We start from the raw sequence: 17,124 nt of genomic DNA, 5'->3' as shown, positions 1-17,124 counted from the left end.
AAGAGGTATAAAAGACAAATATGACTTCAACGTGGCTAAACTACTCTTCAAATATATGTATTCCTTACAATTAAAGTAATTGAATCAAAAAGTACCCTAGACTGTTATCGCAAGAGGGAAACAAATCAAACACAGAGATTTCTTTCATTTAGTCATATTTGCAATGTCTGGTGTGAATCCAGGTGACTTTTCTCTCAAGTTTTGCAAAACTGTACATGAAATAGATGCTGTATTGAGTCTCCAAACATTTCCTTATATATAAATGTCTCTTAACAATCCACAAGTCAACTGGCTTTAGTTTTAGATCCTTCCAAACTTTTAGAATCTGGAATTGGGGAGAAAACACATAAATGAGTTTGTCAACAACCTTAAAAGATCAGCAACATTCTCTGTGAGATCCGAATGGAGGACTTCAGCTGCTGAGACAAAATATAAGCAAGTGAGCAACACACTCCCAAACAAAATCCCATAGGGAAAGAGTCCAACATCCCCCTACGGGCTTGATAAAATATAATAAAACATTCAGGCAAAAGTTTTCTAGTTTCTTACTCTACTTTGTCTGCTACATTGTAGACAGTAGGGGGTGTAAAAATAAAACCTCAAAACTTCTAGTAAGGACTCTCCTATAAAAATAATTTCCTCTGTTACTCTCTGTAGATTCTGCACTCTGTACTTACAAACTATTTCTGATAACACTTTTTTACTGTGGCCTTTGCAGTAGCATTTGCCACTGGACATCCAGAAAACATGTCCATACAAACAAAATACATACTCGTAAGATCCTGACTTGGGCATCTGGATATATCTTTTCGTTATCTCTGGAAGGGATGTTCAGCTTTTGGTAACACCTTTGGTAACAGGTAAAACAAGAAGTGGTATGTTATAAAAACAACTGTGGAGAACCCTGGCTCTATCCCACGCTCATTTACTAAGGCAGCCATAACTACTTGTGACTGATGACACGGTCCATGTGTCAAACTGGAGAGAAAAGAGTGTCTGGCAGACATAAATGATCACCTTTTCCAAAGTCTTGTTTCGTAAGAAGTTGCCCTCTGTGGACCACTTGTGCTTCTCGTTCTGGGGTCCTTAACCACTTGCTTACTGGGCACTTAAACCCCCCTCAGTCCCAGACAAATTTTCAGCTTTCAGCGCTGATGCACTTTGAATGACAATTGCGCGGGCATACAACACTGTACCCAAATGAAATTTTTATCATTTTTTTCCCACAAATAGAGCTTTCTTTTGGTGGTATTTAGTTACAGCTCGGAGTTTTATTTTTTGCTAAACAAACAAAAAAAGATGCAAAAAAAAAAAAAAAAAATCAGGTTTTAATAGTTTGTTATAAAATTTTGCAAACGGGTCATTTTTCTCCTTCATTGAAGTGCGCTGATTAGGCGGCACTGATGGCTGCATTGGTGGGCACTGATGGGCTGCATTGGTGGGCACTGATAGGCTGCATTGGTGGGCACTGATAGGCTGCACTGGTGGGCACTGATAGGCATAGTTAAGGCGGCACTAATAGGCACAGATAAGGCGGCACCGATGGGCACAGATAAGGCGGCACTGATGGGCAAAGATGGGCACAGATAAGATGGCATGGATGGGTGGCACGGATAAGTGGCACGGATGGGTGGCATGGATGGGCACTGATAGGTACCACTGATAGATGGGACTGATGGGCACTGATAGGTGGCACTGATAGGTGGCTCTGATAGGTGGCACTGCTGGGCACTGATGGGCGGCACTGCTGGGCACTGATGGGCGGCACTGGGGTGCAGCACCTTTGAGGCACATTGTGGGCACTGTGGGTGGCACTGTTGGTGGCACTGCTGGATGGCACTGTGGGTGGCACTGTGGGTGGCACTGTGGGTGGCACTGTGGGTGGCACTGTGGGCACTATGGGCACTGCTGGGTGGCACTGATGGGGGGCACTTACTTTTATTCAGGATGGCACTGCGGTGGGCAGGTGGGCACTGGCAGGGGGCAGGTGGTCAGCTGTATTGCTGGCCGTGATCGGGACTGATGTCCCGGTCACGGCCGCCGGTGATCGGCTTTTTTTTTCTCTCCTCGCGCTGTCAGCGCGAGGAGGAATAATAGCCGATTACCGGCTCCGTTCTATCACATGATCAGCTGTCATTGGCTGACAGCTGATCACGTGATAAGGGGTCGGGATCGACCCCTTACACGGATCGGTGATCAGGCGAGTCTCACGGACTCGCCGATCACAGAGCGCGCCGCGCGCGCCCCTCAGGGCGCGCGCAGGCCGCTCGTACCCGGGACGACGTCAATAGACGTAGTCCCGGAAAAGTAGATCCGCGCTAATGCCATCATTTGGCAATAGCGCGGATCCCAAGTGGTTAAAGTTGAATTATTAATCCCAGCTATACTGGGCCAGAACTAGGGTGGAATCTGTGAGTTGCACAGACCCAGCAAGTGTCCGGGGCTGTAAATGCAGCATCCTTAGAGTCGCCTGGTCTGCTTCCATATGTGAGTTTTACTGTTAGTATGGCTACCTCAGCAAGAACCTGGAAGGCTGAAAACAGCTGATAAAATTATCTTGGCATGCTTGATTGGTTTACCCGCCGAAGTAAAAACAAACTTCTGGCTCTTCAAATGGAACCAAAAGCTCTCTCTATCTCAACTATCTATATAAATATATACTCTTTTTATAGCTCACAGGCTTTTCTAAAACATGGAGCTCTGCTTCTTGAGCATAAAACCAGGAATAACACTACAAAAAAGTAAATACTCGCGTCTCCAGGGAGTGTGTCCTGCAGTGGGCTCACAGCAGCTGATTCCCACATCATCAATTTAACACATGTGCTTTTTCTTTGTCTCCAACCTCCTCCAATAGAGGCAATAGGGTGGCTGGATTCAAATGTACACATTTTTCATTGTTAGATTTGTACATAAACACACAAAACAAATTCATATTTTGAACCTTTCATTAGACAAACACTTTGCTATATATTTGCTGTGCAGAATGTCGGACTATTAAAAATTAAATATTCAACCAAAATAATATCTGTAACTTTGTCTAATAGCAACTTTGCATAAAGCTACAGCTCTGATATATCAGAGTGAACCCTTGATTACTGGGTCCAGCTTGCATAAATATAACAATGGCTTTTTCCTATCATGCTGTTTGTGTAAGAATTCCAGTTTCATGTTTCAAAAAGACAACTTTTTCCTGGCAATATTATTATAAATGATAAGAATACCCTGCAGTCATGCAGAGATGTCCATAAATCCAAAATATTCTTCTACTTATACCCACTGCACTTACAAGGAAAAGGGGCACATCATTTAACAATCCACACATTCTGCTTTTGATTTCAAAAATAAAAATACATAAAAACAAAAAGACCAGCAATATGTATGACGGACCAGAAAGCACTCGGCCATTAAAAACTGTAAACCAACTGGCTGCAGGCAGCATCTATCCTAACAGGGTGTATGGACTTGATGTGATGGGTCTGTTATATTTAAATGTTATTATTACTCTCACATCATGGACCGCACATTAAGTTATTATCAGACTTTAAGATTTAATTTCTGTAGAAAAACTTCTTTATGTATCCCATCCATCTTGGCTTTGTTAAACATTATTGCAGCTGTATTCAAATTAACAACCTCATCTTAATCTTTTTTTTCTTTCCACTCAATAAATGTAAAATTACAAAATTGTTATCTTAATCTAAACTAATTCCATTTTTACCAATTTCCCCATTAACCTGGATTTCATTTACAACCAAAGGTTGTCTAAACCAGTTTCAATATATCTATATTTATTAATAAAATTGTTAAACTCATATTAGAAATGAATACTCATATGATAATTTCAATATCACACACTAATATATATGCACAGATAAATGTCCTTAAAGGGGGACATATTACTTAATTTTACTCAATTTCTCTCTCTTTTTTTTTAATGCACTGTTTCCACTATCACAGGATATTAAATTTGTGTAAGACACGGTTAATTTGTAACCTTCATTTTACCATGTTTGGAAAACAGATTCAAGAATAATTGTGCTCACATTGTTTATCATTAGATTTGTTAACCCGGCACATTTGTTATAAATGTTTGTCTAAAAAACTGAAATTGGCATGGTGTCCTTCCAGCTTATCACCAATCTCTCATGTCAGCCACATTCTTTCAGGAGAGCACAAAGGAGGGGGTCACATCTGCGTACATGACACAAGCGATAGAACTAAAGGTTCCAGCATTCACAAACATACTCAAATATATCTCTAAAATCGCTTACATTATTCCCATTTGTACACAACACATGCCTATCATTCTCTCACTTTCTTTTAACGCTTTTTAATACTTCCTTGCTTAAATTTCTGCTTTCTTTATTTTGTTCTGATATCCTTTGCATCCAATGTATTGTAATTCCATACTTCACATACTGTACCTTCTATGATCAGATGGGCAGCCATAGTGCTCATCCCATCTTCCCTCTCTGACAACATATAAAGATTTCTGTTTTAACTCTCATTACTGTTTCTTGACTTTACTAGTTATAATGCCTGACCCCAAATTCACCCCACAACTTAACATCAAAAAGTCCCTTTCTGTCTAGTGTTAATGTCACTCTTGATCCATCCTGCTCACATAAATAGCTGTTTCTCTAGCTGTATACTCTGCATGATTCTTTGTTCCCGTGGACTTTGGTGGTAACCCAGTTACCCTTTGTGGATCCCTGTCCACTTTAACCATTAATCTAGGGGCTCAGTATAGGCGGAACCGCACCTTCGGTTCATATATAGCGCTCCTCTTGCACTGGGCATTTTTGAGGGTCTCTTACCCTTCATTCCCTTACTTAATTTAATGCCCATAATGACTGGCCAGTCTTCTCTACGTGTGCCTATACCCTTTTGCCTCTAAACTACTTTATCTAGCAGATGTACTACATATACCTGTGAACAGCACTATTCTTCCCTTTCTCTATAACACTCTGATGGACAGTAGACAGTGACAACATAACATATAACCACTAATCAATACAGTTCGATTAAGGGGAGTAAAATAGGTACCCTTTGTCCCGAAAATGCCTTACCGATCAAGGAAGTCTGATAACTCAAATGTAAGCAAAAGGCTTACCTCAGCCGGCTAAATATCAGAAATTCCCGGATCGTCTCAAGCTCCTTGTTTCGGATACTCAGGGTCACCTGATAACCCCTCCTGGCTGGCTCGCCACCTGAAATGGATATTTTGATGATAGGCAACTCCTATCCTCATATTGATTAGTGGTTCCAAATTAATAACTACTGCAGTAGGGAATAGACACAAAAGATACGCTCAGCATCTTTCCAAATAACCGTTCACCTTTATTATGATGCATGTGAAGGTTTTTATACACATGATTACGTAGGTATCACATTAATATTACAATTGTACGTTTATGGTAACAAGGGGCGTTACATAGGCAGGCTAATTCTAATCAAGACTTGAAAGAATGCAAAACATGTACTGAAAACATTGTTAGTGCCGTGTGCACAGTGAGGGCATTGTGCAATACATATAAAATAGAATACAATTATATACAGAACCTACAAATTTCCATTACACCAGTTTTTGTCCCAGGTTCTGGTGAGCCTTTTGTGCACAGTTGGGAATTCAGCTTGCTTTCTCCTCTGCATATCACCCGCAGTCTAATGGGGCTGCAGAACAAGGCAATCAGTCCTTGGAGCAATTCCTACATTGCTACATTTTTGACCATCATAACAACTGGTCAGACCTCTTACCATGGGTGGAATTTTCTCACAATAGTGCCTTGAATTCTGTTTCCCGATTATCCCCATTTATGGCGAACTATGGTAGCGAACTATGGTTTCCAACCTTGCATGTTGCCTGACTCTTTTGTTCCGCAGAGTATTCCTGTGTTAGAGGAGCATCTCCATGGTCTTTGTTCCACTTGGGCACAAGTCCAGGAGACTTTGCCACATGCTAATGATAGGTACAGGCTCCATGCTGACCGCAGATGCCTACCTGCACTTTCCGGCCAGGTTGGGGACAGGTTCTGGCTGTCATCTCGCAACCTCCGACTTTGTGTTCCCTCTCTGAAGTTTGCATCTCAGTTTATTGCGCCTTTCTGTATTCTTTGCAGGATTAACCCAGTGGCTTACGCATTACACCTTCCTTCTAAAATATGTATCTCAGATATATTTCATGTCTCCTTATTAAAAACTTTGGTCTTCAACCGCTTTACCACCTTAATGCCATGTCCTCACCCTGTACAGTTTAAGAACCATGAGGAGTATGAGGTACAGTCCATTGTTGACTCCCATAGGTTCATAGGTGCATACGGTACCTGGTGCATTGGAAAGGGTACGTTCCGGAGGAAGGCTCTTGTGTCTCATCTTCGGACATACATGTCCCTTTCCTCTTCCATTATTTCCATTGATGATTTCCCCTCAAGCCTGGTGATCCTCCAAGGAGGAGGGGGGGGGGGGGTCATTGAGGAAGGGGTACTGTCAGGGCTGGGTTTTAGCCCTTCCTTCTCTGAGCTGGCCACTCAGCTGTTGGTTAATTTCCAGATCTCTCCACAGTGACTCAGCTGTTGATGATATCCTGCTCATCAGTCCTGCCTGTTTAAGCCGCCCAGCCCAAATGATCTCTGCCTTCACCTTAGTCAACATCACAGAGATGCTGTCCTGCATTCTTGTTAAAATACTTGCTTAGCTGACATCCCTTCTGGCTCCAGATCCTGCTTACTGTTTTACTACACTCATCTCCGGGTACCTGACCTTTGGCTTGTCTGACTATCCATTCCGGCTCCTGAACTCTGGCTGTTTTGACTACGTTTGTTCTATTTACTTTTATTATTAAACAATGCTAATGCTTGTGTTGACATTTATATGTTCTTCCTGTGTGGGTTTCTCACCACAATCCAAAAACATGCTGGCATCTTATTTGCCTCCTGTTGAAATAGTCTCTAATGTAAGAAAGTTTGTTTTGGACTTTAGATTGGAAGCTCATTGCAGCCAGGGACTGCTGTTAATGTTTGTTAGCACTAATCATGTCTAGGGACTTTTAAAATTGTAGGGTTTACACTGTACAGGTACATATGCTTAGAACACTGTTGCTTTGTTTATGTACATGCAAATGTATCATTGGCCTGCAGTTGGAGATTTGATGCACATAGCCAAGGGCTAACACAGTTGCAAATAGTATTATGTGTTCCTGCTCATCAGGTGCAATCACTTTAGACATACATGAAGAGACGGATTGAAAGATACTGGTGGGCATGTATTTCTATTGGGTGTGTGTCAGTGTGCTAACAATACAACCAATCTTCTATAAAGGACTGCAGTAGGGTGGGTTAGTTTGGCCTGAGAATGCCAGGTTTTTTGCTGTGATTTATGGGGGAGAAGGAATGATAGTGTGCATAATAACAAACACCCAACTAGAGCTGTTTGCTGAAATTATTGTGCGTTCTTTCAATCAAAAGTGGGTTATGTGGACATGCTGTCAATGTTGTGTGTGTATTATTCTTGTCTGACCATGAATTCATGGTTTAGGAGCATCTGCTGACCTTCTACTCTTTGATTTCATTGCTTAATAATGTACACAGAAATGCAGCCTCCAGCAGAACATGGTCACCAATGTATGTGTGTGGATTGTGGGGTGGTGGTGGGTTTTAGTTTGAATATGTGCCTTTTTTAATATGTTGGAATGCTTTGTGCAAATAATGACTGTTAAGTATGTTTCTATAATCTTGCAGATAAAAATGTCATGTGGGTTGGTGGGTGAGTAGTTGTACTATGAAATATGTTGCACGTTATATACTGAAAGTAAAGCTGTGTCCATTATAAGGTTTAGACACATTTTAGATTGTAAGCTCCTATGAGCAGGGCCCTTAAAACCCAATTGTTAACTGTTTTGATAAATATAGCACCATGTATACTGTATAATTTTTTTATGCTAGTAAATGCACATAACTTGGTTTCTGCTGGCAAAATAAAAGTACATTATTGAGCTTGTTTGTTTCTTTTTTTTTCTCTTTTCTTCTTTTTAATTTGTTTTGGGGGATAGTGGTTTTGGGGAAGTTCAATATCTTTCTTATACCCATAGAAATTATAACACCTCAAAAGGGGAACTTGCCATGCCTTTTAATTGTGCACCAAAAAACCTAATCAAAAAACCTAACCTCTTCAGCACACCTGCAAGTAAATGATAAAGGTGTTTAGGTGGAGTCTTTGTATATAACAGCTGTGGAGAATTCAGTTGGTTGATAGACAGTGATGTATGTGTCAGCCCTGGTTCACATTGGTGTGCGGCGGCAATTGCACTGTCCTAATCGGTGCGGTGCCGCAATTTCCAAAAGTAGTTTCTGTACTACTTTTGGCAACTTCGGGGTACGATTTCCATTGATATATGTGCAGAAACCTGTGTGGGATATGTGGGAGTGAAATTATGAGTTCAGCTGAACTTGTATAACTTCCTCCCACTGTCAGTGAAGGAGGGCTCAAACTGGGCCTTTGTAATTCACCTGCTGTAATCCCAGGGACACCATTTATCAAACTCCCTTAAATTTGCCTTCAAATATCATTATATGTAAAAATACAGATTTGCATATCTGTAAAAAAATAAAAGAAAAAATTCTAATCATGGTTGCTATCAAAAGAGCGTGGTTTCACCTTCTGACCCAGGAAATCAGTCATTGTAATCATCCAGAAGTTCCTGTGTTGATCAGGATCTCCATCTAGGTGGACCTGACGAGGCCCCAATTTAACAAAGAAGAGGTACTGCTCATTTGCCAGGTAAGTGTAGGATATGTACTTGGGCTTACTCAATGTGGGGGTGGATGTGGTAGTTAGATTTGGTGTGGGAGGGGTTCATTTATTTGTTTATTTGGTATCACCACACATTTGCTTCTGGCCCATGTGCACACATCAGTTCCTGCATTTGTTCTGCTGATGTAAATCAGTAAGGACTATGCAAATATGAATGAGAGTTCCTTTTATTAAAAAAAAAAAAAAAAATATATATATATATATATATATATATATAGAGAGAGAGAGAGAGAGAGAGAGAGAGAGAGAGAGAGAGAGAGAGAGAGAGATACCTTCGGGTCTGGTATGGACTTTAAGGGGAACCCCACACCAAAATTTCAAAAATAGACGCAGGGCCCCCAAAATCCATACCAGACCCTTATCCGAACATGCAGCCTGGAGCTCAGGATGGGGAACACGCCCCCTTCTGAACCGTACCAGGCCACATGCCCTCAACATGGGGAGGGTGCTTTGGGCATCTTCCCGACAACCTTGGCCGGTGGTTTCAGGGTCTGCAGGCAGGGGGCTTATCAGAATCTGGAAGCCCCTTTTAACAGACCCTGCCCCCCATGTGAATGGGTATGGGGTATATCGTACCCCTACCCATTAACCAAAAAAAGCAGTGAAAAACAATAGCAGGTTTTTGACAAGTCATTTATTGCAAAATAGCTCCGAGTCGTCTTTTTCCATAAGCCGTCTTCTCCTGCTGCTGTCTCTCCCACCACCATCTTCTCCCCGAATTGTCTCTCCTGCTGCCGCCATCTTCTCCATCTACTGTGTTCTTCTGTGCCACCGGTTACCCGCTAATAAAAAAAAGTCGCTCTTCTTCTGTGGTGATCTTCCTCCGCTGTGTTGTCACCTGCTGTGTGGCATCTCTTACATAGCCATGGGGCGGGCTCTCCAGGTGACATCATCGGATGGCCATGGGAGAACGCCACAGAAGAAGAGTGGCTTTTTTATTATCGGGTAACCGGCTGCATGGAAGAACACAGCAGTGGTAGAAGGCGGTGGCAGGAGAGATGGCTGATGTATGATTGTGTTAAGCCCAATAGGCTAGTGGTCAGCGCTTCTACCTTGAACAACTCACACCTTAAAGACTCATGGGCTCAAATCCTACAGAGGGATATTAAAATATTGTATTGGTAAAAAAAGTGAATGATTATTAGCCAATTAACCAAAGCAACATATGCTGAAAATAGGCGAATGCCAATTAGCCAATGAACTTTAGTTTGGCTAATTATATTATATTAACTCTTCAAATGCATGCAATGGTATGTATGTATTCAATAATATCATGGTGTAGAATTCCAAACATCACACACTAGCTAACGAGCAGTTTACATTTCTTTGTTTGTTTATGTTAATTCATTGGGCACTGAAAAAATAAACACAGCTGGTGGATGGTAGGTTGGCTGTGATTTGAACTCATACCTTGAGTGCTGTGGAGACTTCTGAGCAGACCACCAAGCCATTGTGCTAAGACCTGCATAATAGTGTAGTATGATTAAAGAATGAACAGAAATAATTACCGCTTTATAATGACCTAAATAAAAATAAAGAAAAAAAAAAAAACACGAGAAAAACAACATACAACAAATAGGTAACCTAAATGTTCAATACATGTAACTTTACAGAATATCAGACATTATTTTGTAATAATCATTCATAACTGCATTCATTAGCAAAAGAAGGAAAAACATAGGAACACTAATTGCAAAATACATCAATAGATGCACACTAGGTAGAGCACAGCTCTCATAATGTTTCTTTCACCTACCTGGATCATGTTTGCAGTGCAGTTCTCTATAATAACTTAGTAGAAATTAACATTTTCAAATCCGCGGAATCGCTAATTAGCACTGATTTACAAATTTATTAACGTATGTTTGCAGCCAATGGCGTTCTTTTTCATTCGCCTGTTTGCTTGTTGAAATTTGAATTGCCTAAAATGAGCGCTATTATATGTAATAGCACCCAGTGCTATAGTAAGTAACCCCCATAGTGTCTTTCTAGAAAAGACACTATTTTCTGGCCAAAAGAAGCTGATTCTCTCCATCCAATTGTACCCAATATTGAAAAGAATGAGATTCTGTTGTTTCAATATGTGCAATTTATGAAGCCTGTGTCCAGATGCAATTTTCAAAATGGTATAAAAGCTGTGGTACAATTCTTTCTATTGTTTCTCTCCTCTGTGTGGGAAGAAACAACCCCTTTGTTTTTGTTTTGTTATTTTGGAAGTAGCAATTTGCTTGTTGTATGCCCTCCATATAACAAATAGCGAATGTTAAAGTGCACTTCATTGAATCATTCTTGGGGAAAATAAAAAATAATTCATTATTTCTAGCTGAAGTCTATTTTCTCTCTATCTCAGGAAAAATGCCTCAAAAGGATTACAAGCTTAGAAGAAAATCTATCAACTATTTCATTATTCGATTTATAAAAAAGAAAGTTTTTTTTTTTCCTTGTGGATGCTATCTACCTACTTTCTCCCTCAGAAATTGAGCCTATTCCAAGGAAGGCTTGAAAAGTGTGGTGCAATTCTTTATCACCAGGGCAGCATGTTTTTAGAGAAATTAGATTTTATTGTTTTTATACAAGAGGATTGCTATTTTTCTTTTATAAATAAAAGATTTCTTCCATACTACACTTAGTTGGCACCTCATACTGTATTTTCCACAGAGCTCTCTTCAGTCTCCTTGAGGAGTTGCCACTAGTATATATTGACTATTGTAGACTTATTATCCACTTTCAGACCGGACCATTTTGCTGGTCAATGACCAGAGGTCTTTTTACAATTTGGCACTGCGCTGCTTTAACTGGTAATTGCGCGGTCATGCAATGTTGTACCCAAACAAAATTTGCGTCCTTTTTTCCCACAAATAGAGCTTTCTTTTAAAGGTATTTGACTGACTCTGCGATTTTTATTTTTTGAGATATAAACGTAAAAAGACCGCAAATTTTGAAAAAAAATTATATTTTCTACTTTTTGTTATTAGAAAAATCCAATAAACCTAATTTTAGTCATACATTTAGGCCAAAATGTATTCAGCCACATGTCTTTGGTAAAAAAAAAGTCAATAACTGTATATTTATTGGTTTGCGCAAAAGTTGTCACATCTACAAACTAAGGTACGTTTTCTGGAATTTACGCAGCTTTTAGTTTATGACTGCCTATCTCATTTCTTGATGTGCTAAAATGGCAGGGCAGTACAAACCCCCCCCCCCAAATTACCCCATTTTGGAAAGTAGACACCCTAAGGAAATTGATAAGAGGCATGTTGAGCCCATTGAATATTTTTTTTTTTTTATACAAAGTTGTCACTAAATTATATATTGCTCACACATGCCATGGTTATATGTGGAATTGTACCCCAAAATACATTCTGCTGCTTCTCCTGAGTACGGGGATACCACATGTGGTCGACTTTTTGGAAGCCTAGCCGCGTACGGGGCCCCGAAAACCAAGCACCACCTTCAGGATTTCTAAGGGCATACATTTGTAATTTCACTCCTCACTACCTATCACAGTTTTGAAGGCCATAAAATGCCAAGATGGCACAAAACACCCACAAATGACCCCATTTTAGAAAGTAGACACCCCAAGCTATTTGCTGAGAGGAATGTTGAGTCCATGGAATATTTTATATTTTGCCACAAGTTGCGGGAAAATTACAAACTTTTATTTATTTTATTATTTTTTTCACAAAGTTGTCACTAAATGATATATTGCTCACACATGCTATGGGCATATGTGAAATGACAACCCAAAATAAATTCTGCTGCTTCTCCTGAGTACGGGGATACCACATATGTGGGACTTTTTGGGAGCCTAGCCGCGTACGGGGCCCCGAAAACCAAGCACCGCCTTCAGGCTTTCTAAGGGTGTAAATTTTTGACTTCACTCCTCACTACCTATTACAGTTTTGAAGGCCATAAAATGCCAAGATGGCACAAAACCCCCACGAATGACCCCATTTTAGAAAGTAGACACCCCAAGCTATTTGCTGAGAGGCATGTTGAGTCCATGGAATATTTTATATTTTGCCACAAGTTGCGGGAAAATTACAAACTTTTATTTTTATTTTTATTTTTTTCACAAAGTTGTCACTAAATGATATATTGCTCACACATGCTATGGGCATATGTGAAATGACACCCCAAAATAAATTTTGCTGCTTCTCCTGAGTACGGGGATACCACATGTGTGGGATTTTTTGAGAGCCTAGCCGTGTACGGGGCCCCGAAAGCCAAGAACCGCCTTCAGGCTTTCTAAGGGCGTAAATTTTTGACTTCACTCCTCACTACCTATTACAGTTTTGAAGGCCATAAAATGCCAAGATGGCACAAAACCCCCACAAATGACCCCACTTTAGAAAGTAGACACCCCAAGCTATTTGCTGAGAGGCATGTTGAGTCCATTGGATATTTTATATTTTGCCACAAGTTGCGGGAATATTACAAACTTTTTTTTTTTTTTTCACAAAGTTGTCACTAAATGATATATTGCTCACACATGCCATGGGCATATGTGAAATGACACCCCAAAATAAATTCTGCTGCTTCTCCTGAGTACGGGGATACCACATGTGTGGGATTTTTTGGGAGCCTAGCCGCGTACGGGGCCCCGAAAACCAAGCACTGCCTTCAGGATTTCTAAGGGTGTAAATTTTTGATTTTATTTCTCACTACCTATCGCAGTTTTGAAGGCCATAAAATGCCAAGATGGCACAAACCCCCCCCCCCCCCAAATGACCCCATTTTGGAAAGTAGACACCCCTAAATTTAGGGGTACACTAGTGAGACTCACAGGTAAAAAAGCACCTAGGCTGTCAGCGACTGTATCAAAACGCTACAAAAAAAACTGTTATGCCGCGTACACACGAGCGGATTGTATTATGGCGTACTTAGTCCGTCGAAACACATTTCAGCGGACAATCCGCTCGTGTGTGGGCTTCAGCTGACTTTTTCAGCGTGCAGTCCGGAGTACTAAGAATTTCGGTTTTTCCGAAATTCTGTCCGTCGTACTTTGGTTTCAGCGGACAATACGGTCGTCAGTATGCTAGTTCGAAGGACTAAGAATGGTGCATGCCCAGAAAGGATTTACACGGCGGAAGGGTGCTTTGCTGTGTCTTGGACTTCCTATTTCTAGTCCCGTCGTACATGCTGTACACGTCATCGTGCAAGCTTTCGACGGACTGTTTGTGCATCCGTGTGTGGTCAAGTCCGTTCAGTGGAAACTACGACGGATTGTCCGTCGGATTGTATGACGAACTAAGTACGCCATACAATCCGCTCGTGTGTACACGGCATTAGCGATCGCAGGGATCAGGCCTGACTCTGCGAGCGCTGAAGTTATGTGTGTTGTGTTTTGTAAGTGACAGTGATCGATCGATACTGCACTTGGGTGGGCTGGTCTGGGCTTGGCGGAGGGGCTAAACGCAGGTGCTAGCAGGTATCTGGGCTGATCCCGCTAACAATGCGTTTTGGGAAACCTAAACTGCTGGCGACGCTAATATAGATCTGATCAGATACTATATTACTAAGGGAGGTGTATGCTTTGTGCGTGGGTGTTAGCGGTACTGGCACTAACCTGACGCTGCCTGGGGCGACGCAGACCTTATCTGACCCTCAAACTTATATCACCCGCCGGGTGATCAGGGGGTTAAACCTTTATTAGGTAATAAATGGCGGGTGCCCTGAAACTATAAATAAATAACTAACCAACCAGCGTCACCTGTAACAGTTATATGGTGATCACTGGTGAAAGGGTTAACTAGGGGGCAATCAGGGGGCTTTATGCGGTAGTATATGGGGGTCCCTGGCGCTCTAAAAAGCTGCGGCGAACCTAAATACCTACCTGCCTAACTAGCGTCACCTGTGACACTAATACAGCGATCAGAAAAACGATCGCTTATTAGGCTGGGTTCACACTGGAGTGATGCGGGAATGCCACGAATCTGCGGTGGGTTTCCGCATCACACTGCCCTATGCGAACTGCTGGGAGTGTCAGTGAAATGTTAATGACACCCCCAGATCAGTTCGCATATCGCAGTGCGATCTGCAAACTCGGACAGGAATCGGATTGCATGGTGTGAACACCCATGCGATCCGATTCTGCTGCGGACCAAAAAAAGGGTCCCGTGCATGTTTGCGGTGGGTGCGGCGGGTGCGACGCGAATTCAGCCATACTATCTGTATGGCTGAACTCGAATCGCACAGAGATCGGATGTGATTTGCACTGCAGTGCGGTGCGAATCACATCCGTTCTCATAAACCGCTGTAATGTGAACCCAGCCTTAGTGACACTGGCGACGGGGGGTGATCACGGGGTTAAACCTTTATTGGGGGGGTTAGGGGGGTACCTTAGAACTAAAGGGGGCTAACCCTAACTGCCCTAACAGTTATTACAGTCACAAATGACACCAATGCAAAAAAAAAAATGCAATTGGTGTCACTGTGACTGGGGGTGCAAGGGTGATTGGGGGGGTGATCGGGGGGTGAAAGGGGGGTGAGAGTGTGCCTGGCATGTTCTACTGTGTAGTGTAGTGTTGGTGCAACTCACCGATCCTCTCTCCTCGGTGCCGGAACCAAAAATACCGACACGGAGGAGAGATTACATCACTTCCTCTGCCTGTGTTTACATTACAGGAGAGGAAGTGATGTCATGCTGCACTTCCATTCGTCAGGAGCGATCGCGAGGGGGTGGCCATGAATGAATGGCCGCCCCCTCATCCTCAGCCCCCCTCCTGAACGGATTCCGACCGCCGCTGGCACCGGGGGGGGGCCCGATCGGGCCCCCCACCCGCGGGAAGGCAGGGACGTACAGGTACGCCCATATGCCTGCCCGTGCCATTCTGTCTACGTACATCGTCGTGCAGCGGTCGGCAACTGGTTATGGACTTTTTATGATATTCAACATTTTTAGTAATCTTGATTTCTCAATTCTTTGTACATGCACTATAAATAACAGTTGCATTTGGTCAGGCTAACCCTTTTTTTCCCAAGAAAATAATAAGCTTTTCAGTGCGCATGCGTGGAACTTATGGGAAGATGCTGTAGCCAGGAGCTCCGATCCGCTCTGGCCTTCTACGGCCCCCTCACCAGCCAAAACAAGTTGGACCCCCCCCCCCCAGACAGACTCCCACACCCATTGGAAGAGCCAGGGCATCTGCCCGCATGTCGGTAGATCAGTCCAAGAAAGAGGTCAGCCGCCAGCTGGACTTCGGCCCTTCTGACCCTGTACCCTCCATGATGGCAGCCACGACTCCCAGAGGATCAGGACTCCATAGCGGACCCACCTCCAGCACACCAGCAGCCTCACCCCTTGCTGGCGACCCCTGTGACTAACCTCTCCCCTAGGGGGCCTCTCCAGCCTCCACCAAATCCTCACTTAGCAGAACAATGGCTGATCTCCTCCATACTCCCACGCTGAACTCCCCTTTCGGTCTTGCAGGCTCCCAGCAGGCCTCCCCTATGCCTCCACCCCACCGACATGTCCCAGCTACTGCACAGTTTTTTGGAAATGCTGGCTGCAGGCCTGGCCCAGAAGACCATGCAGATTACAGCTACTGGAGCCTGTCATTGAGCAGGAAGTGGATAACACAGACGGACGCACTAACCAAAACACAACCTGCATCCAAATGCTGCAAGAACAACTTGAAACTGCACTTGATGATTTGGAGATCAGAGGTATCCCTGAATATCCTCAGTTACAGATATACTGGGCACTGCCAAACCTTTCATCAAAGACATTATTCCAGATATCCCAGGCCACAGACTTGAGCTAGACAGAGCCCACAGTGCACTGCAACCTCCCCGCCAGTACAGGCTTCCGATGGATGTAGTGGTTAAGCCCCACTATTATGGAGTAAGGGAAGACATCATGAGAAGAACCCACAATCGTGACAAGCTCTCCATACAGGGGAACAAAATTCAAATCTTTGCAGATATTTCCCTAACCACAATTCACAAACGGAGATCCCTGATACCACTGATCCTTCCCATTCTGTCTTCAGTTCCAGGGACAAATCATATGGATTCACAAACTTCCAGGAAGGCGAACGTCTGCTCCTTCAACTTGGATTAATCTCCCAAGAATTACCCCCCCCAGCAAACAGCTATCAATTCAAACTCCTGTAAGAGATCCCCCAAACAGCCCTCTGACTGTAGAACAAGCAACTCTTAAAGAGACACGAGACTCACCCCCCAAGATAAGCAGTTAACCTCCATACACCCAACGGGATGTTTGACCCTTGCTCTTGGTTTGGACAGTCACCGCTTTTCGACTGTTTAGTGGACTGCTCTACACACACTTGGCTACCCATTCATCTCAACAGA

Source organism: Lithobates pipiens, unplaced genomic scaffold (genome assembly GCF_037356315.1).
Source record: "Lithobates pipiens isolate NorthernLeopardFrog02 unplaced genomic scaffold, aLitPip1_a1.2 Scaffold_8, whole genome shotgun sequence".
In the NCBI taxonomy this organism is placed as follows: Eukaryota; Metazoa; Chordata; class Amphibia; order Anura; family Ranidae; genus Lithobates; species Lithobates pipiens.
The sequence above is the reverse complement of the archived record's forward strand: the minus strand, read 5'-3'. Positions refer to the sequence as shown.